The sequence below is a fragment of the Perissodus microlepis genome, chromosome 1, assembly GCF_051167445.1.
Source record: "Perissodus microlepis isolate ML-2025 ecotype Zambia chromosome 1, ASM5116744v1, whole genome shotgun sequence".
NCBI lineage: Eukaryota > Metazoa > Chordata > Actinopteri > Cichliformes > Cichlidae > Perissodus > Perissodus microlepis.
The window spans coordinates 19082400-19104146 of NC_140461.1; the positions used below are offsets into that span (position 1 = coordinate 19082400).

General features: G+C 40.1%; 1 protein-coding gene across 5 annotated transcripts in view; it reads left to right on the forward strand.

The window, feature by feature from the left end:
- zfhx3b (zinc finger homeobox 3b) overlaps positions 1–21747 on the forward strand; it is a 285848-nt gene that overhangs the window by 70247 nt on the left and 193854 nt on the right. For 2 of the 5 annotated variants that reach the window (XM_084933779.1, XM_084933823.1), the window contains exon 1: positions 8926–9312. The exons of 2 other annotated variants lie outside the window; for them this stretch is intronic. The gene's annotated coding sequence lies outside the window, so the exon portion shown is untranslated. Of the gene's footprint in view, positions 1–8589; positions 8846–8925; positions 9313–21747 lie in introns of those variants that run through there. One more of the 5 variants, XM_084933796.1, reaches the window with a different exon arrangement.

The window sequence follows — 21747 nt, forward strand, 5'->3', positions numbered from 1 at the left end:
TTTCGGAATATTGATTCTTGTTAAACAAGGAAAGTTAACTTTTCTTGAGTTTATCAAACTAAATGCAGTGTGAACAGGTATGCAGGGCACTAACGGTTCAGTGTGTCTGACAGGATGTTTGTAGGTATCAGTGTTGAGTTTGATGCTTACAAATGATTACCCTCTTTTCTTTTTTTTAAAAAAAAATGTATATTTTAGATGGGTTTTTTTTTAGGTCTCTGTTATTCCATGTGGAAAATAGCAATTTTGCCACATTGGATAGTACAAAGTCTTTATTAAGAAGAACTGATATCCCTTTAAAATTATCAGTGATGCAGTGAAATTACTCATTGTAAAGCTTTAATTTCACAATGAAAAAATGGAATTTTGATATGAATGCAAGCCCCATAGTCATAATCACAGTTCTGAAAAAGAAACGCCTTGCACCGCTCTGTTATTCTGATCAATTAAATTTAATAATCTATTTTACATCCTGACTAAAATCTCGTATGACTCAGTTCTACTCGCTAAAAACTAAATGCCGGCTGATTCATGCTTTACAAGTTTTGATTGACAAAATGATGAAAATAGGATTGGTCTGTAGAGAAAAGCAGCTTCGTGGGGCTGAGCTTTGGTGGCTTTTTATTGTCCATCCCTTCTGAGACACGCTGCACAGACTCAGGTTTATTTGACCTCAGCCACATTGTTGACTTTTTCAAGGTAATGGGAAGCATCTTATTGTGTTGTCTGAGGTACGTTGATTATTGCTTTCCCTATGAAAGTTTCTCCAGGATCAAAGACTCTCTCATGCATTAATAAAGGGTGTTTTGTGAGACTCTTATTAGCTGTAATGTGCCTGTCTGGTAATTCATGTCTGATGGCAGCAAGCGTCAGTTGTAGGCGGAAGAATGAAAGAGCACAGACAGTGTTGTATTTCAATATTGCTGCCTTTTATGGGTACTGGGGCTAAATTTATATTGATCTGAATTTGATAATGATTCTATTAGCTCTATTAAATCTGTATATATTCAAGGGCTCAGTTACACACTGAAACAGAAAAAGAGCCAAAGAAAACAAATTAGTGTGTAAGGGTGGATTGTGTTGCATGTAATATAAGAGGGGACCAGCGGGGATCATCAGGAGCTGTCAGTGAAGTTGGAAAGGAGAAAAGAAGAGCCTGTGTTTGTGCTTGTGTATGTGTAAATATCTAAATTGCTTCTGGCAGATGATAATTAATAGATGTAATAAATTATTCAAATTGTGCGTGGTGTGTGTGTGTTTGCGTGCGTGTGTGTGGGAGGTTAACATACATAAACCTATAATATGTTTGTGTACATTTTAAAATGCAACACTCTGTTTCACAAGTATTTTTATGCTATAAAATCTTATATTATCACTTGTTTTTTTATTAAAGGAAGTTTAGCATACCTAGCTGCATTCTAGGTGATAATCTTCTCCTCCAACATAGAAGTTGGTCCGTTTACAGAGGCCACTAGGTCAGTTGTTATTAACACACTTACCAATTATTGGCACATCACTGACACTGGTCAGCGAGCCTGCCAATACCTGTCTCCTGCTATCATGGCCAGACAAAGGTCATTATCAGAGATCTGGGCCACAATGGGGGACCTCAGGGACTCCACTATTCACCGGCTCAACAGGCCTTTAGCCAAGGCAGGTCAGGTCAAGGCTAGCGCCCGCCCTCCAACCTCAGCCTCTCTCTGACTTCTTCCTCTTCGCTTTCTCTCTCACTCTGCGTTTCTGCCTCATCCTGGTTTTTTTTCCCTTTACCACACGCCGCAGCTTCCATGAAAGACTTTACTGGCACACCTTGATATTTTCTTAGTTTCCGGGGATGTTTTCTATCACTAGATTTACAGCCATGTAGGTTATCATCACTGAGTGCCTCCAAGCTTTGCCTGTGGCTTGCAGTTAACAGTTGATATGGAGGAATCGCAACTCATCCTCAGTGTTTTCATTTCAGCTGGCACCATAGGCCTGATAAATCTTTAGGAAAACACTCATTTAGATGGTATGCATATGGATACATGCCTTGAGAGTAATGCACGTTGTATACTTAGGGGAATTAACATAAGACATTTTACACAGTCTAAGAAAAATATAATTCATGCATAATTGATTGGCGGCATGATTGCCTGAGTTTACTGTCATTTTTCTGTGGTGAGACAAAGTCTTTCCTCAGGCTGTTTAGCCTAATGGACTTTGGGGATATTTAATTTAGGGCTGTCCAGGAGCTGATGTGGAGCTCCAAAACTCTCACTCCTTTTTATATAACATATATGGATCCAACTACTCAAATGACTCTCATTTAGCACGCAAACCCATGGTCAGAGCCAGTCTAATTGCCTGTCATTTTGATAAACTCCATCAAGTTATTTAAATGTGTTGCGCCTCACATCCCAGTTTGAGGCGCAGGTGAGAAGAGAGGGTGCCTGCTTCAGTCTATTTCATGACACGTTCTCAGTTTACACACAGTTGTGTTCGACAGAATCACAGTATAGTGCAAAATCTACTGTATATGAAAATGAATGGGGAAAGATTGTGGAAACACACCACAAACACATCTTTAAAATCATGAAATACAAACGTCATCTAGGAAGGGGCGTTGTGCACTCTTTTGATGCTGCAGTGGAAAAAAGACTTGAGATTAAAAGAAGATTATAGTCAAAGTTTAATTTTTCAGTTATAATTTTTTTAATAGTCTTAATTTGACAGAAATGTAGCGATCAAGGGGGAAGGACTGCAGACAAGGGTCCAGGACAGAATCAAACCTGGGATGCTGTAGCCTTTTGTCGGCTCATCAAGCAAGCTAAAGTTTTTATGTTTTAATATATTTTTAGTCATGATGGTACTACTCCTGTTTTCAGTAGTGTAAAGTTGCATTTGCAGTAGTACTCTATTTATCTGTCCATTTTGGAAGTACGATTGAGGGTATTCACTTTAGTCACTGAAACAAAAATACACCAGCCTGATTTTTTGGAGGGGGAATGGTGCGTGATTATTTTGACCTAGTATTTAAAAGAAAATGCTCACAGTAGGACTGAAGCAGGTGTGGAAGCCCATTGTTGGTTGGTTAAAGTTTAAATGCTGCTATCTGCTTTCAACAAACTGGTTTGTGTGTTGCTGAAGGCGTTGGACAGGTTGTTTTAGTTATTAATAAGTCCTCTCCAACAGATAAACTGAGATTGGCATGCTGTCTGTCATGAAGAGGGGGATGAAATAATAAACGTGAGGATTCTTGGAAGGTTTTCTTCACAGTTTATTTATAGTGAGCACTTGCTCAGTCCAACACGATACTAACTGATGAATGAAAAGATTAAAGTTGCAACAAGAGTTGGACATTTTCACAGCTAAGCACTTTCCACGGGGCGTACAGCAGGCTAGGAACTCAAAACGAGGACGGGCTAATAGCCACATTCGGCGGTGGGCCCTTTCACAGCAGGGTGGACGGGGTGAACAGAACACGGCCAAGCCCCCGGTCGCCGCTTCATTATCCCGCTGTAACCATCCACATCAGCAGACACCTCCGCTCCAGCCTGCTGGGCCTGCTGCTGCACCGACCACTCGCCCGAGACGAAAGGCAATGAACTCCAAAACATGCCGTTCATCTTCCAGATGGAGTGATTTACTGATTTAGCATGGACTCTCTCCCCCAAGAGCCACTGCACCCATATACCAGCTTTCCCCACTCTGCTGAATAAACATTTATATTCTTTAACTTGATGTTCTGATATTATGAAAATAGAAATCAAGCAGTCGAAATGCATTTGGAACATTCTCTGCATAACCAACCGATGGAGAAAATAGAGAAAAATGACACTGGGGGAGTAAGTGAGGAAAAATGAATATATCTGACTGGACTGCGGTGTTCAGAGGGGATTTAAAATTGTACTGGGGGAGGACGGGAGTGTGGGGTTGCTCCTTTTCTTGCTGAGTTGTACCAAAGAGGAGAAGGGGCACAGTTACTTTTTATTTCCCCCTTTTTTTATTACCTTCCAAGAAGGAGAGTTTTTTAGAAGCTGGATTTCAATTTCGTAATTTTCTCATCACTCTGATGCGGCCACCTGTCTCTTCCCAAGATCCCCTTCCTTTGTCTCTTGAATAATAAGCCTACGTCCGCATACGAAATGGGGTAAGGAGAATGACCAGGGAGGGAAAATAGAAGGTGCTAGTGAGGGAGGCAAGAAATGAAAAAGTGGGGGAGAGAAAAAGAATATATATATATGTGGGGAAAAAAACACAACACCGCAATAGAAGGTGTGCTGGGGGAGGGAGGGGTGTATTAAAAGATGAGAGAGGTGACCTTTTTCTCCCGGCTTGCGTCTGGCCATCAGTAAGCAGCCATGTTTGAGAGGGAAGCCATTTTCTTGTCCCGCTCATTATTGTTGTGTTTTATATTCAGCTGTGTTGGGATTCGCTGGTCACTGTTCAACCCTGCAGTCATGTCAGGCTTCAGTTGAAGGGTGTATATTATGTCTGTGTCTGTGTGTGGAAGGTTTAAGGGAGGGGCTGTGAAGGGTAGCCAGGGGCGCTAAGGATTAGACAGAAAGACCACTGGGTTGGAGGCCAGAGCTCAAGTTCATCAAAGACAGACAGGCAGACAATGGAAAGCTCTTCAGAAAGCAATTGGGCTCTTAGTGATTTTGGCGTCTGTGGCGTGGGCCGACCTGCAAAACTCTCCTCTCGTGCATCGCCGCCATCTCCACCTTTTGCTCCTTCATGCCTTCTCCCAGTCCAGCTACGCTCATCCAGCTACCTTCCCGTAAGGATGGCCAGATGCCACGGTGACCATTTGTGTGTTTATTTGCGTGGTTCGTTTTCTGTGTGTGTGTGTGTGTGTGTATGAGGGACAGAGGTGCTATTTTTTCTGGGCATGCGCACGGGGTCAGACTGTGCTCTGAGCACAATACTTGATGATAGCACGGCACACACAGAGACACACACCCAGCTACCATCACCACCACTACCATCAGTCCTTCTCCCTCCTGCCCTTCTCCCAACCTAACCTCCTCCCTCTTTACACCCCTTCACTAGGACATCTGCTCCCCTAGCGTAGCTGCCATTGTGGCGCTCCCCACTAACAGGGGTTTTAGCCACTGGTGGTGTGAAATTAAACAGCCACCTCGTCCCTTGATGATAAGTGGCGTCCTGTCTTCATGCTGCGGCTATCTCCTGTCACACAGCACAAGGTCACGCTTTCAAGGGTGATCATGGGAATTAGACTTCACTATTGTAAAAAAAAGGAAAAGAAAAAAAATGATAAAGAGTGAACACGAAGGAGCAATAGTCGAAACTATCTTTTTTTTTGGTGCTGTTTTCTATTTTTGACTGAACCCCTCTATCTGATATTGTATTGGACACGAAAATACACTGAATCACCTCCATCATGCAGCACCCACATCCATTTTGTGCCCTGTTTTCATGAAAGTAAACACTTATGTGGCTGTCTCATAGTCTTAATATCATCAAATATTCTATTTGAAACACGGGTGAATATTCTAATTACGTATCATTCACAGAGCCACAATCAGAAGGTGCACTTATAAAAAGGAAAAGGAGCCATAGAAGTAATGAAAAGGCTTTTTTCCTTGGCAAATTATCTTCTTGAAATTAATAGTTAATATTTTAGTATTGTTATATATTTTTAATTCACCCTTTGCATTTTTGCAAATATAATGTATCCTTCCACATTCATTTCGCTGCGCGGTCCTGATGAGTACTTCAAATGTGAATTAAAGCACTCAATTTTAAGAGGAAAATGAGTAATAATTCAAAGATATTAATAAAACATAATAATGCTATTCAGGAAAATTGAAAGTTGGAAAAACAGAGGAGAAGGAAGGAAGAAACATTAACTCTTAAAGTGTTTAGCGATGCTTTATGGTTACCCGTCTAGAAAATGATGCGCACCGAGTGGATATCAGGAACACGGGAGGTTTTTATGTCACTGGTCAGATGGGAGCGTGAGGTTGGAGAGCAGATGACAGTTGTGTGAAAGAGGAGGACTTTAAGAGTGAGTGGGTTAAACTATTAATTGTGTTGTTTATATAGTAATTACACCTTGTAACTTGTACCATGGTGAGGCCAGTAAGCAGACAGATGGAAGTGTGTGGCAGTGTGCCGGTCAGTGCTGGACACAGCAGCAGGAGGATTAGAGGTGACTCTAGATCACTTTTTCCCCCCTGTCTCATAAGATATCACTTTCTTCCCCATTCACTTAGTCTCTCTCAATTTAAGATAGTTAAGCAAAGGAAATGAAATTCCATTTTTTTTTTTATACCAGGGCTTTTAAAAATAATATTAGAAATTCTCATGATTATGATAGTATTAAAATGATTGAGATGGACTGTTAATGCCAATGGAGTAATTTTCCAGTTCTACTTAAGCCCTAATAGCAGTGATAGAATGGCCCAGCTGGGCCTTTGGCCACATCATTTCCTTTTCCAGGTACAGAAGATGGGCATCCTGTGGCTGAGGACCAAGCAGTTAACAGGCTCTACTGGGGACAGGCAGCTGGAGACTGAATTAGACTGTATAATAAAGTGCAGCACGGTGAGGGTCACATGGATAGTCATGAATTGTGTAAACAATTAACTTTCAATATCTTTTGTGGATTTTAAGCTGAGTAAGTGCGTGTGTGTATCTCTGTGTGTGTTAGCTGTTAAATGCATCTTTGTTTAAATCTTTTATGAGAAATATTAAATCTGTTCAAGTTTAGGCTGCGATGTGGTGAAAATGATCATTAGGTATTCAGCAGAGGCTCACAGCCTACATATTGAGTGATTGGATGGGATTCTTGTGTTTCTGTTGTATTGGAGTGATTCTCCTGCTTGGAGGGAGAGAGAGAGAGGAGGCTGATAGTGCTGACATAGTCTTGGGGGTCCACTCTGCAGTCATGACTCCTGCCTGGCTGTTTGCCCTCATGGGTGCATATTGCAGTAGCCTGTTGACCAGCGTGGCAACTCCAGCTTACACAGCTATTTCCACCCCCTCCCACCGTCTTCTTTATGTGTAAGTGCAGGCCCTAAACTTAATTACTCAATGTTTGGCCATTCATACTACACAGAAATTTGAACTCATTCTTTCATAATTAATTATTTGTAGTGTTTTAGATTACAACAGTATGAAATTAGCTAAACTAAAACTATAGTTAACACAAGGAGTACACACAAAAAACCCAGATCTTCTTTTTTAAGTTACATCACAAAATTTCATTTTTTTTTCAACATACAATAACAGGAGGAAGTGAGATTTGGGTTTGGTGTTTCAGGCCCTGAAACCAAGTGTTACAGATGTTTGCAATGTCTACACTAAGTTTACTTTAAGCTTACACTAGTTTTAGTGTAGTTTAGTGTAGTTTATATTAATATCTTCAAGCTTTGTCAGGGCTTTGTTACAATCACAAATATTTTCTTAAAATTCTTTGCTTAAAACACAAAGACAAAACCCTTCGATATTGGAGCAAAAAGGGTTATTTTTTTGTGTGTGTGTGTGTGTGTGTGTAATTTTAAATTGATCATCTTATTACTTAATTAATTAATTAATTAATTGGTTAAAACTTTGTTAAATCAAATGATTATTCATATGCTAATTAATCAAATCCATTTCAATATAAATGTATCAATGTGATATTGAACTGTAGATTAAAAATGATTTACTGTGAATATTGTAATTGCTTTATTGTAAATGCCATAGAGCGATGCAGTAATTTTGGAATATTTAGTACCAAACGTAATGAGATATGATCATCTTTAAAGGGATATGCTCAAATCAAAAGTTTAATGCTTTTTAAATTGCTAAAACTCAAAAATATGACTCAGTCTGACTATGAATTTGCAACCATTTCACCTATTTTATGAAAGTTTGAAACTCTGTGTTGAAATTGCTTGTGTTGAATGAATTTTGTGTAAATTTGATTTTTGGATATTATTAATAGTAAATATTTTTATTTAAATCATTTTTATTATAATAATTTCACTTAAAAGCAAGATGTGTTCTTGATACAGAAGGCTTATTTGTCTGTCCACCTCACGCTTGTACTTTATCTATCTTTTTCTCTTTCACTGACACACACACACACACACACACACACAAAGGTATAAATCATTTTGATGAAAAAATGAGTGGCAGTGTGATTTGGGACAGCTTGGAGCCAGCAGTGATGTCATTAGGCAGCACCTTGGATGATAAGGCAATCCCAGCCATTGAATAAATAAATAAATTAAAATCATATCTTATGTATTCTTTTCACCTCCCTTCAGACCCCTGCTATCACAAATCCTGACCCCTCATCCCTGCCCCCCCTGCCACCACCCCAGCCTCCACCAAACACACATATAACAAATACACCCCTTCGCTGCTGATGCAGTCGCCACAACTGCTCCCTTCCCCCGCATGTCCACCGGCATATCAGGAAAAAAAAAATGAATGCAGCTTTGTAATAAATAATGCATTTTACTAATACGCATTCAGGTGCAGTCAGTCTTTGGCCCCTTCTCATGCACATCTAGAGTGAAGAGAAATATAGCATCCAAGAAGGGAAGGCTTTCCTCCTGAACTGAAATCGGTGACGGCTCGATAATAGGCTAAAACAACGAGCATGAGAGCGAAAGAGTGAGACAGAGAATGAGAGAGAGGGAACAGAGGAAGAAGGGGGGGTAAGAGAGAGGGAGAGAGTGGCAAGCATATTATAACTCATCCATGTGGATCACACTAGTAGATTGGGAGCAATCCCTTGTTGAAATTGTCTTCTAAATACTTAGAGAGAAGGAGAAAGAACGGAGCGGCCAGCCCATCTCAGTGTGCCTGTGTGTGTACTCTCACACTGCCTGCTATCCCAGCCAAGGTAGAGAGACCTCTGACAGACTTCTTGCATGTGTGTGTATTTCACTTTACTTGTGTGTGTGTGTGAGTGCATGTGTGTGTGTGTATGCATGTGCTCTTCCCTATCTTGTGGGCCAGCCAGCTAGTGAGTGTTTGCCTGTGTGTTTGAGCAAGAGGGAGAGAGAAGGTGTGTGTGTGTGTGGGGTATTATGCACCCTGGATGTTGCCTCGTGCTTTAAACAGCTGCCTACAAGCCCAGGTAGTGCGTGCCGGCTTCTAAATAAGCAGCACATTCACCGTCCCCTTCAGGACGGGAGGCTAGGCTGCAGAGTGTGAAATCAGACTAATACAGTGGCGTAGGGCTGAGCAGGAGCAGGAAGCAGCTCCTGCATGACTTACTTAGACCAGAGGTTTAGAGGACAAGAACCAGCAGAAGAAAAAGAGGGGACTGGACGTCAGAGAGAAAAGGGAGGAAAATAAGACAGTAAGGTCAGTACATTTTTTTTTTAAAATTTCTGCTTTGTGGAATCTTTCTTTGAGTGTTTAGTAGTTTGAGTACAAGTAGTGTGGAGCTGGGACTGAGGCTGTGACTGCTGTGTTTTGCTGGAGAAAGTATTGATCTTTCTAAGTTTGTGGGAAGTGTGCTCTTTTTGATCCTGCCAGGTGAGAGCAGATGGAAACACTAGATGTGGGGGGGCTGGCTTAGAATGGCCCAATTCTTTATTGTGCGTGCATGCATGTGCGTGCGTGTGTGCATGTGTGTGTCAGGTGTGTGTGTGTGTGTGTGTTTAGCATGTGTGTATGTAATGATATAGAATTCTTGTATTTACATAACTTTATGCATAAGTGACTAAATGTACTGTGCAGTGTATTATGGGCATTTTTTTTTTTAGATTTAAGAATTTAAAGTAATGTTCAAGTCGCGTTTGTGTGTGTGTGTCTGTGACTGTGTGTGTGTGTGTGTGTGTGTGTGTGTGTGTGTGTGTGTGTGTGTGTGCGTGTGTGTGTGGTGAGTACACCCAGAAGGGCTATAGTGGACTAGATAACAGGACGGTCGCGATGAACAAAAAAGAAAAAAATTCCTTCCTTTATCCTCAGTTTGCGTTGATGCCGTTAACATTAGACGCCATTGACAGACAGAGAGTCAGTATATGGTCCAAACACACCACCGTCACTGTGTCATGTGGCAGCATGTTACCCAATGAGAGGGTCAGTGTATACAGGTGCAAAAAGACCATGTGACTACGGTGCACACACACATACACACACACACACACACACACACAAGATGGTCTCCACAGTCTCAGTAGAGAAAGTTGAGTTTAGCAATGCAACATGCTTTTTGTAAATTTAACATTTAATGTAAACTGAATATTACAGATAATAAGGCGTTGAATAATTTTTTTTAAGGTTTTGGAATATACGCCCGGAAGTTTGCAAAATTTTAATTTGAAATTCTTGTTGAATTGAGCCCCCCACAAAAGGAAAAAAAAATCTGGCAAAGGATATTGTTCATCCAAAAGCAGATTTTGAGTTGGTGTGAAACACTGATGTGTAGGTATGAGCATGTGCCAGAATTTAGATGTGTTTAGCCACACACAAGCACAGGAAAAGTGAAAAAGCCTGGACTACCAAATTGTCAGCAATACTAAAGACATCAACACAAAAATTTCAGCCATCCATCACAGCTGTCGGCCTGTTTCTGTGGCGACAGTGATTTATTCTAGGGCTAAAATCCATTTGGACTTTCTCTCTCTCTCTCTCTCTCTCTCTCTCTCCATCCCTCACTTACTCCTCACACTAAAAACCACATATAAACCCAAATACCATGCACAGCAACTCTCCCGTTGTTAATAACTGTTGATTTTTTTTTTTCCAGTTGCAATTATTTCGAGTTGACAAGTGTTGATTGGAGAATTATCTGTCCACTTACAGAGCTGACATGGCTCAGGGGCAGGTGTTCAAAATATCAAATATGTTTTACTCTGGTGAGTGTGGGCTTTAACAATTTTTATTTTTCTACTTTCAGAGTAATATTAACCCTGATAGTTTGGTGATAGAGCGTGCATACAAATAATCAAAAGAATCACAGTGTTTACTGACAGCCATTTAAAGCATCAATTTGGCATTTTTTATTTATTTTTTTAGTTTTATGGGGGCATATTCATAACAAATACAAATTTAGTTTACTCTCAGTCATATAAATGGAATGAGGGGCAGGGGGAAAAAAACATTAAACACCTCTTAGTATAATGCAATATTATTCAAAAACACCAACATCACCAGCCTCAAAATGACTCTGAAGTTAAATCTAGAGCTTCCTAAAAACCATCTAAAGAAATTTTTTTTTTTAACTTCCTAAACGAAAGATCCATCTCACAGATGACATTTCAGACTCCAAAATATTTAGGTCAGTGTACTTAATAAACTGATATACATTTGCGAGTGCACATACATTTAGTTAGTGAGCATGCTATATTTAAATGTTCTTGTTGTCATATCATATAAATTCAAGACACTTGACCACATTACTTAAAAAAAAACCAACCAAAAACTGCACCACTATTTCAAACACTTCAAAATAAAAGAGCGCTCAGTTCCATATCTTTTTGCCTTTGTGTTGAGGAGACCACTACTTTGAAAGTTTTGATAAATTTCAATAGAAATCTTTCTCTTGTCAGTAAAACGGCAGAGACTCGTGCATAAATTAAGGGTTTCAGATAGTGGTGATCCAGATTCTAAGCTCCAGAAAGCCACACAGGAAGTAGCTGGTATTCTTACAAGTGTTCGAGACTATTTTTGACATGTGTATTAGCCGGGCGGTTAGCTACTGTTGTGCTCAAGACACAAGAAGAATAAATGTAGAGACATGAATCAGATCTGACATGTGGTGTGTATGTTTCCACATACAGATTGTGTTTATGGGTGAGGATGAGGAGGAAAACAGATGCCTGCTACAGTACTGGTTTCCTCCCATTCTTTATACCGCTTTCATTTAATTTCCTCTCTTTTTGTCTACTGCTTCTCTGGTATTTTTTCATATGTCAGATGATAAGTCAGGCCCTACACTGTGCAGGAAGATTTATAAGTCAACACACAGCCCCTAATATCCCCCATCTGCCAACAAACACCCAGTTTCCTAAGCCCATGTTCTTGTCCTAAGCCTTGGCCCAGGCTCTCTGTACCCTAACACTGGTGCGCGCATGTGTATGTATGTGCGTGCAGCCACGTGACTGTGTGCTCGCCGCTGTCATGTTGCCCGATGGGTATTTGTCCACTGCTAAATCATGATGATGCTACTTTTGCAGATGCATGGTCAAGGCTGTCAGCTCTTAATATGTTTGTCTGCACAACTATCTTTGATGTTCATCTGAGCTGGTATGTGTGTATCTCGAGTTGAGCAGAGCAGGGAGTGCTGGGTTGCGTGCGTAGCTCTGTTCTGGACTGTGTACATCTGGAGGTGTGACGCTAACGTAGAGACTGAGGCTGGCCAGAGAGGTCACTCGGGCTCTGTGGGAGCCACTACTTTGGGTATGCCTCGCAACAATACGTCACAGAATAAAGACGCTTCATCTGTGTTCATACTATAGATGAAGTGCCTAGTTGGATAAAACGCTTACGCTTACCCTGGGTGTTAATTGTAATACATTTTTTTTAACATATCTGCACTTCAGTTTAATATAAACTAAAAATATTTAAGGGGAAAGTCATAGACTCACTGATCATTTCAAGAATTTTAAAACTTTTTGTTTCTCTAGCACACCTACTATTTCATTCCAGTCCAGCTGCAGTGCTAGTCATGTCTGAGGCCTGTGTGACTGAGGCTGTGAGTGGTTCTGCATAGTGATTGAACTCCGTCTAAGGTCTGGGCCTTGCCATGATAACGTGCCAAACTTAGCTCTGCTCCTAAAATCCTGGATTAATGCCTGCTTTAAGAGCTTAACATGGTCAGCCATTCAAACATGCACTGGATTGACTGGGCTACCCTAGTTGCCTGTTATCTCCTCTGGAGTTTTACAAGCACAGTAGTCAGCGGGGGAGAAATGTAGCAAAATCACAGCCTGTGTTTCTCCACCCTGTACACCACTGATGTGGTATGCTTATGAAAAAAAACATTTATTCTAATTAATATTTTTTCTAATAAAGTTACTGCCTACACTTCGTAATGTGACTTTAATTTAATGTAATCCAAAACAAAAACATATTTATCTTTCTTTCATTAATCTCATTTTGATTTAAATGCATAAAAATCTTACCTATTTTTTATTATTATTTTTATTTGAAAGAATAAATTACAAGTTGTGGAAAGCGGAGCTATTTTTTATCAAAATTAATTTGTCATTGTCAGAATGCAAAAATTTTAAAATGTTAAGATGATTTTTTTTTATTTAAGTCAACATTAACTCTATAATACTTGATACAGTTTGCTATGAACTAAATATTCATACACTTTAAGTTCTAATTTCCTTTCTTCTCTTTATATACTAAATAGACACATTTGTTGTTGTTTTTCACATGCTGGCTGCAGAAGGTTCAGCAATATTAGCTTAAGGTCCATTGTTTTTCCTATCCTTTTGTGTGAACAGTGCTTTATAGCACACCACAATAGAGCAATGCAAGATATTTGAGATGCACTGTTTAAATTCACTCATTTGGTTCTGAGGCTTTTGTTAGCATATGAATGCTGGCATGGCAGCTAGTGTCTTTGCTTCAGTCCTTCGATGTTACAAACTCTATTGGCTTTGTACAAAGAGTGACATCTGTCCCCTTCCTATAAGCTATCCACCTCTCTGCTGTGGTGCTGTAGAGCACCCGGGATTGGATGCTGCTTACAAATATAAAGTGTTTACTGACACAGGAAATGGCTGCATCTAAAGAAACGTCACTGCTGCTTTAGACGGCGTTTTTTTTCCTGTCTGACTGAAACAGGTGCATCCGTAAGTCTGATTTGCTTTGATGGTCAGAATTCCTCAGACAGTGCGCAGTGTCTAATGGGGACTGTGAAAAATTGCACAGCCTCAAGAAGTTCTGAAATCACATCAAGCAGATAGAGAAGCTGATGCCTACAGGGAATTAGTTTAATTACATTAATGTCCCTGATTTATGAAATTCTGCTTGACGTCCTTGTTGCCTCATTTGTTGTTGTTTCCATGTTTGCTTGCATATAGGAAGTGGGATGTAGTCACATTGGCTTGCTTTGCACAATGTCTGGAGTAAATGTGTATGGTCATTTTACATCTTATTACAGCTTATTACTGCAGTCATGTGCGTAATCACTTTATGCTTTTCTCGTGTGTGAGTAACTTTTGCACACTCATCTATAAGCCTGACCAAAGACGGTGCTTTTTCCAGCCTCAGTGTTTTATCTACTGTGTCATCCATGTCTTCAAGAGGACATTTAAATCTTTCTTTTATCATCATGTCTTCTCACGGATAACAATAACAGCACTGGCATCTTACTCCAAAAAACAAAACAAAACAAATTATCATGCATTTTTTATTTTTTATATTTAACTGACATGGCATACAAATCTAATTTTCTATTAGTTTGTTTTGGTTACAGTACATGATAAAAACAACACGGCGTGTGGCAGAGTGGGCACGATGGTTTTGTTGTGTTGTTTCAAATCACAAATGGAGATTCTCGCGATGATGTGAATGCACAGGGAAGACCAGAGCAATGCTATGTGCTTGATGTTGTGCTGGGTGTAAGAGTAATGATGCTGGGGTTTGGTGCTATGTTGATTCCATCTTGGCTGTTCTGCAATAATTCAGGAGAGGAGGAGGAGGAGGGGCGGGAGGTACCATTTTACTCCTCCAATCCTCCTCCGCCACCACTGGAATATAATCCTCTGTCTCCTGACCTTCAAATCATGCAGTGCTGCAGTCATTTCAATTGGCCCGGCCGCCATTAGCGTGAAATGTCCTCTAGCCACTCTGCTTCTGCACATGGAAGATTTCCTTTCTCCCAGCATGGCTTCCCTCTTCTACTTTGCTCCTTCCCTCCATCTCGTATTCTCTCCACCATGCCCCCTGAAGCCCGTCTGCGATGGAGGGTGGGAACCTCTTGCACTAAGGAAATGAGCCACCACAGGAGATGCTGGTGGTCAAAGACAGGATGAAAAACACTCACTCCATTAGGCTCTGATATGTTTGTGTTGCACCATGTTCCTTTAGAAAGAAAAATGTTTTTTGCACATATCTTACACGTTATTTGTTTTACGGGCTTTCGTTTCACAAAACGCCCAAGTGCACGCATGACCTTTGTAAGCGAAAGCGTCTTTGTCAAGAAGCACTGGCTTGTATTTGAATTATTTGATATCTTGAACAGATATTGAGCCGAAATACAACAAAACTAAAACATATCGAAACATATGCTGTAACATAGTAGAGTCATTGTCTTACGTGCGGCGCCATTTGATTCTGATCCCAGAGACAAGAAGAGGCAGCTGTAAAGTGTTACTGACCCACAGTTTGTGGTCACAGGGTTTGTTGGCACGCGCTGAGGGTATATCCCTTGGCCAAGTAAATCACATCTAGAGAGCAGCCGGTGCCCTCCTTATCATACTGAATAGAGGGAAGAAGATATACTGACTGAGGCATAGAAATCACATGCCAAATCCCAGCATGTGTTATGTTGCTAGTAGATAGATAGATCAATTATTGAAAGAGGACATATTTGATATGATCTGAATATTAAAAATATATCAGAGGGCAAACAACATTCATGACTGTCTTCAGATCTGTGCTGAGAGATGTGTGTCAAATCTCCAGAGAGATGCTTTTATTCAGAAGGGTCAAGGGGTTCTCTGAATGCTTGATAAGACGCAAGAAGGTTTTTTTTATTATTATTTTTCATTTATAAAAAAAATTGTGTAAAAAATGTCAGCAGTACCTTTCAAATTTATGTTTATTACCAGCATGTCTCTTAAATTACTTTCCTTCCATATTCATAACTTCAGATAAATATTCTATGACCCAGAATTCATATAACGATACAACATCATTACACAAACACACATATCCCAGCGCATATTTACCCTGTTTCCAAAAAGATGTTGTTTTCCTGGTTGTACTCTGAGTGATTTGGGCTCACCCTGTCACTCCTTATTATGTTTCTGGGCCAATGACAATCGTAAATGTGTATTTCTGTATACATGTTGCCTGACTGTGTGCCAGCTCAGGGAAACATTGACCCAGGTGGAGTGGGTGAACTGATGAGATTTGTTTACACAGATAACCACTGTGTCCCCTGGTCTTGTACAAGTCCTCTTCTGAAACCTTCCCCCGAAGTCTGCTTCTCCCCACTGGTTGTTATTACATACAGTGTTTGTATTTATGATTAATGACCCCACTGGGGTATATCCATAATGCTATGACCTCAAGGTAAAATTGAAATGCATGCACTGAATGTAGAGCATTTGTATATTATTGCCCAATATACTTAGCGGCTATTACATTTGTTGGCGCTGGTGAAAATAAAACGAAAGGCTATGAGGATTGAAATCAACAAGGCCACTCTAAGAAATGGACTTATTGGAATTGCATTAAGTTGATTAGACTGAGAAATGAAAACTGTTTACAATGGAAGAGTGTTAAACACTCTTGTTTTTTTTCCAGCAATAGGAGTACATTGACAGTTGGTCAGCATCAATTAAATCTCCTGATCTGTATATCCTGAGAGGCCGGACTTGTTGTCTTCCAATAAAGCCAGTCTGTGGCAGCAGAATGTTTCATTTCCTCTTGGAGATTGCCCTCAGTAATGCAGAGTGCTTATCATAGTCCTGAAAAAGGACTGCAACAACATAACATTCAGATGCTTGATACCCAGATCAACCTGAATCCAGTGCACACAGCTCTTCTGAGGGCCATTTGGACCCTTTTAGTTTCACTGAACCACAAACATTTAAACACAGCAAGCCTCTTGGCTTTAAATTGTCTGTTTGATTGATGTCTTAATAATTGTACGGTACGTTCTTTAGTTAACGTGTGTATATAAAAAAACAACAATCACACTATTGCAAGGAATTTATGTTAAGGTGATTTCTTTTTCATGGCACATGGAGGGATGTGTGGTATTTTTGGAATACTATGAGTGCTCTTTCTTGCGGTTTTGTCTGTTTGTGCAGATGAAAATGAAAAATGGTGTCTGGAAGGGACAGGGTTGTGAGGGGGCCAAGCTGTCCCTGGCCATTCATTCTCTTTGGCCCCTCTGTCTAATTAATGGGCCACGTTCATACACGTTATTGCACCAGAGGGTTTGTCACTCATTAATCATGTGACCTTCTGTGGCACAGTTAATGACCTTGGAGGAGTAGATCAGCTGGAGATGGCTGAAGCTGTGGAATTAAATTGTTTCTGGAAGTGGTCATGGTCACATCAGGCACTTTAACTGCCTCCCTGCTCGGGCCTTCTCCTGTTACACCTACACTTGCGCCTCACCCGTAGGTTCTTGTAGCCTCTGCTAGAGAGTAGGACTCCGGATTAGAGCAGGCAGAGAACTGAACTACTGTTGAATTCAAATCACTCAGTTATGACTTAATTGGCCAATTTCCTGCATGGCCATTGCTTGCCACTCTGCAAATCACGCATAAAATGGTTAGCTTGCACAAGCTTTTATAAATACAATTCTTTTATCGAAGTGTTGAAAGTTCAAAAAGAAATTATTGCGTCAATGAAAGCAAAATTTAATTGATTTTTTTTTTTAAATGTTTCATTATGGGCATAACAATTACATACCTCGGGAGATTGCGACCACTTTGCAAGTTGTGGCGTAACTTGTTGATCTTGATTCGGTACAAAGAAGTTCAGTGCAGCGCCTAGAAGAGGATAAACAACATGTGCGTGTGCTAGCAGTCTGGCTATACATGCAGCTGTAATTTAGGGCTGAAATGATTATTCGATTATTGGTGAGTAGAGACACAAAATCAAATGAACATTTTGTGATTATTCATTTAAGTCCTTAATTAACCACATACGCCATGCCAGAGCGGGAAAAAAAAATAATAGCGCAATCAACATGGATGAGTGAGTGCAGTATTTCTAACAATTAATTGAAACATGGGAAGTATAAATTTGCACACTTCAAATAAAAGCAAGTCACATTTTTAATTGAGACTTAAAATATTCAACTCAAGTGCCTTGCTTAATTTTGTTAAGCGGGAAAGGAGCCATTATGGAGAAAGCTCAGCCATCCTTAGCATCTGGATATTGGAGCTTCTGCTCTGATTCAGACTGCAGCTTTCTGTGTTAACTGCATATAACTGCAGATAAATGTGTAGTTAATCAAAGTAAAGCATATAATCTATGAATGGCTGTGTTGCTGCCATAATCTGTCTATACCTCTCTGTCTGTCTAGATAGATAGATAGATAGACTGATAACACGTTTAATTTTATGGAGCTTTTTTTAACATTTCTATTTCTACCCCTGAGAGTTCCAAAAATCTGAACTAGTACAAAGTAGGACAGTATATTTAGAATAAAATAATATCAATAACAGGATCAGGAGAGATCTAAAATAGTTCTTCCACAAGCAAGGCCATAATAGGGAACCCATGATTTGGGAGAATTACTATACCGCCTCGTGGCCGACGCAAGTGCAGCAATTATATCTCGGTTGCTACAATATTTATAATTAACTATTTTTGAGCAAAATAATCATTTCACCATGTGTCCAGAGTTTAAATGATGATCTAGTTATGGCTGCCACCTCCTGTTCACAATCGCAGCATAAAAATGTTGGCTTTCTTCTCAGTGACATTGAAATGGAGGGATTTTGTTTATCCCCGTCTTTGTTTATTTAACATTTTGCTCAGCGGGGGAGTTTCAGATAGATTGTTTTCAAGACAGTCCCTGCAGACAGCGAGCAAACACTCTACAGCTTCATCAAACAGAACAATCTTCAACTTTCCCCTTCTGCAGTGTGCAGGGAAATGTGACTGAGAGGAACATCATAATGGAATATGATTGAAAATGATCGTCATAATTTTGCTGTCTGAGTCTGTAACAATATGCTAGCACTGGTTTTTAGAGGATTTATTTAGAACCGTGTGTAAGTGTACCCTTACACGCACACACACACACACACACTAACACGAAGCACACTGACAGATGAAAACATTTCATTTTCATGTGGCAAACATTTGCAAGTTGTGTTATTAATGGATACGGGCTTGTGTGATTGATTGTAGATATGTAGATGGATTGTTTTATTTCCTCACTAAAAAAGCTTCAGCAGACACTGGGCCACATAAAATTCAACCTGGGATACAGAAAGGAAGCTAAAACAAATCTTTGTGAGCTGTGAAGTGAGTTTAACCCCGTATGAAATGGGTTCTGAATTGAGTTCATTTCACATTTGTGACTCCTTTTTGTGCAAATGTGAACCTTTGAGGTTTGATGGTGGCACTGTTAAAGAAAAAATAAATAAATAAATACTTCTTTTTTTTTTAAACCAAAAATGTCACACTCAATAATGCATATTGATATTCAAAGCCTGGTTGGGACAGTCATGAACCTTTGCGGCTGTACTCATTAAAATACATGAAACCAAGCAAACACACAAGCACATACAGCATGGGGACTGTGCAGTTGTCCCCTCTGCGTCTTTTCCACCCTGCATCTCTCATTGCCGTCTTCCTTCTATCTCTACTTTCCACCATCTTTTTGCTTGTAGCAGGCTTGATTAATATTTTCCACTGTTCTGTAACCATGGCAATAAGGTCACTGCATATGATACTTAATTGAATCTTCTCAGTGCTTTTGTGTGCTCCTCCAGTGTCCGGACAATAAAAATCTGCACTGATGACTTCAGGCCCCTTCTTTTTGCTCCACTCCCCTCCATCTTTCTTTTCATTTTGTGCTCCATGAATTTATTCATTTGTTTCCTCTGCTACCTCTTTCTTGTACTCCCTTTCTTTCCTGGCCTCTCTTTGACCTAGTCTTCCTCGCCCTGTCATAGTGTTTTACTTTTCTCAAACGTTGTTCTTTATGCTTTGTCCTTCAGCAGGATAGTGACATTGTTGTGGTGTAGAGCTAAATTCTGCTTTTTTTTTCCTCACTCTCTCTCTCATTTTTTTGTTGTTGTTCTTTCTTTTGTTTACACCCACGTGCTGGAACAATACTTGATGAATTCGTGCTTTTTAGTGCCGGAATAATGCACAGTCCTCTTTCCTTGGCCTTTTTGCCCCACTCTTATCTTCTTTCATTGTATATTGCTTTCTGTTTTTTCCCCGTGCGTCATTTGCATTCTCAAATCAGTCTCAGGCACAATCATTAAATTGATTTCAAATGACACTGATGGCTGAAGTGGGGAAACAAAAAGCCTGGCAGTCAGGGAACCACTGGGACACAAAGTGAGCCACTGACACAGGCAGCTCTCTGAGCAGGTGTTCTGATTAATGCCTAACAAATTGGGGTCCTCTAAGATCTGGACATAAGTGGGAGACACATTTCCTCTTCACACAACACATGGACCAACACATAAACACATGCTGACTGAGTCTTTGTTCATGCAAGTATGGAGGCTAATCCATGACAAGAGGGGATACAGGTTCGCAGGGAGAAAACACTGGAGTGGATAAAGAGTGGAGCGGTGAAGAGGAGGTGGTGCTCTGTTTGGGGAGCTGGCCTTTCAAAACACCACCACGGACACAGAAACACATTTTATCGATGTTAGATTGCCCCGAATTCGCTGCGGTAGAATTTAATTCTTTTTGCACTTTATTATTCAGTTTTTTACACGGCTCAATCTGGGACAAGAAGAATCATCCTTTAGTTTTATGTCGCAGAGTGAAATAAATATTATGCCACTGTTAACTTGAATATTACAAACAAATGAGTCATAATATATATATTTTTAAAAAAATCTGCGATCAGTAATATATTCAGGGACAAAAAAGATGGTTTTGCAGCTGTACTTCACAGGTCATTTTCCTGAAAGGTTTTTTTTTGTGAGTGTTACTGGATAAGAAGAAGGTTTTTTTTTTTCTTTAAATAAATGCATAAAAGTGATCTTGAGGTAATAATTGCACTCAAATAAAACAGGAAAAGACACAGTGGGAGAGAGGACGAGAAAGAATGTGCACATCATATTGGACACATGCACCATAAAACAACCATTAGCAGTTACCTACAATCTGAAGAGACAGGCTATCAATAATGTCACTCTGAAAATTGGACAGGTTTGTTGCTGTGTTTAAATCACCAGAAACTCCACATAGCAGACGAGCACGCAGGTATAAGAAAGGCATCATGGCTTGATGTTAATGGGTTTGGTGGGAGCAGTGGGACACCAGGGGTACAAGAGGACATTGCTCTCTTCTCAATGAGCTACCAGCCATCTGCGTGGTTGGTAGCTCAGTCAGCAAAGACAGTATCGACAATGACTGAACTCAGTTTACCCAGTAACGCTGTCATTTACAGTCTGCTTTGATGAAGATGTGTTTTCATCTCCAAACTCTCCAAAAATTAATCAGATTTACATGGTTTAAAAGTGCTGTATGCCAAATAAGCTCAGAATGCACAGTGTGAGCATGCTAACAAACAGCAGCGTAATCTCTGTAAAACTCTTTAAAAAATCTTCCATTAAATTTTCTTTTATCCCAACCCAATTTAAGTGTTCAATCTCCAAACTCAACTCAACCTAACACAATCCTTTTAAGCATACGCAAAGTGAATGCTGTCACTTTCAAAGATATGCAAACACATATGCAAACACTCGCAGGCAACTGCCCCTTTCCTCCCTAATGGGGCATTTGTGTACAATCAAACTTTGTGTTGCATATGAATGGCCCTATTAATGAATGGGACATGCACACAGTGTCTGCCAGCTTTGAAAGCTGAGAGCAGAACACGCTTTCTTTCTGCTTCCGTGTTTAATCTGGAAGCACGTGGAGGCTATAGTATGCCCATCTGCTCCTCTC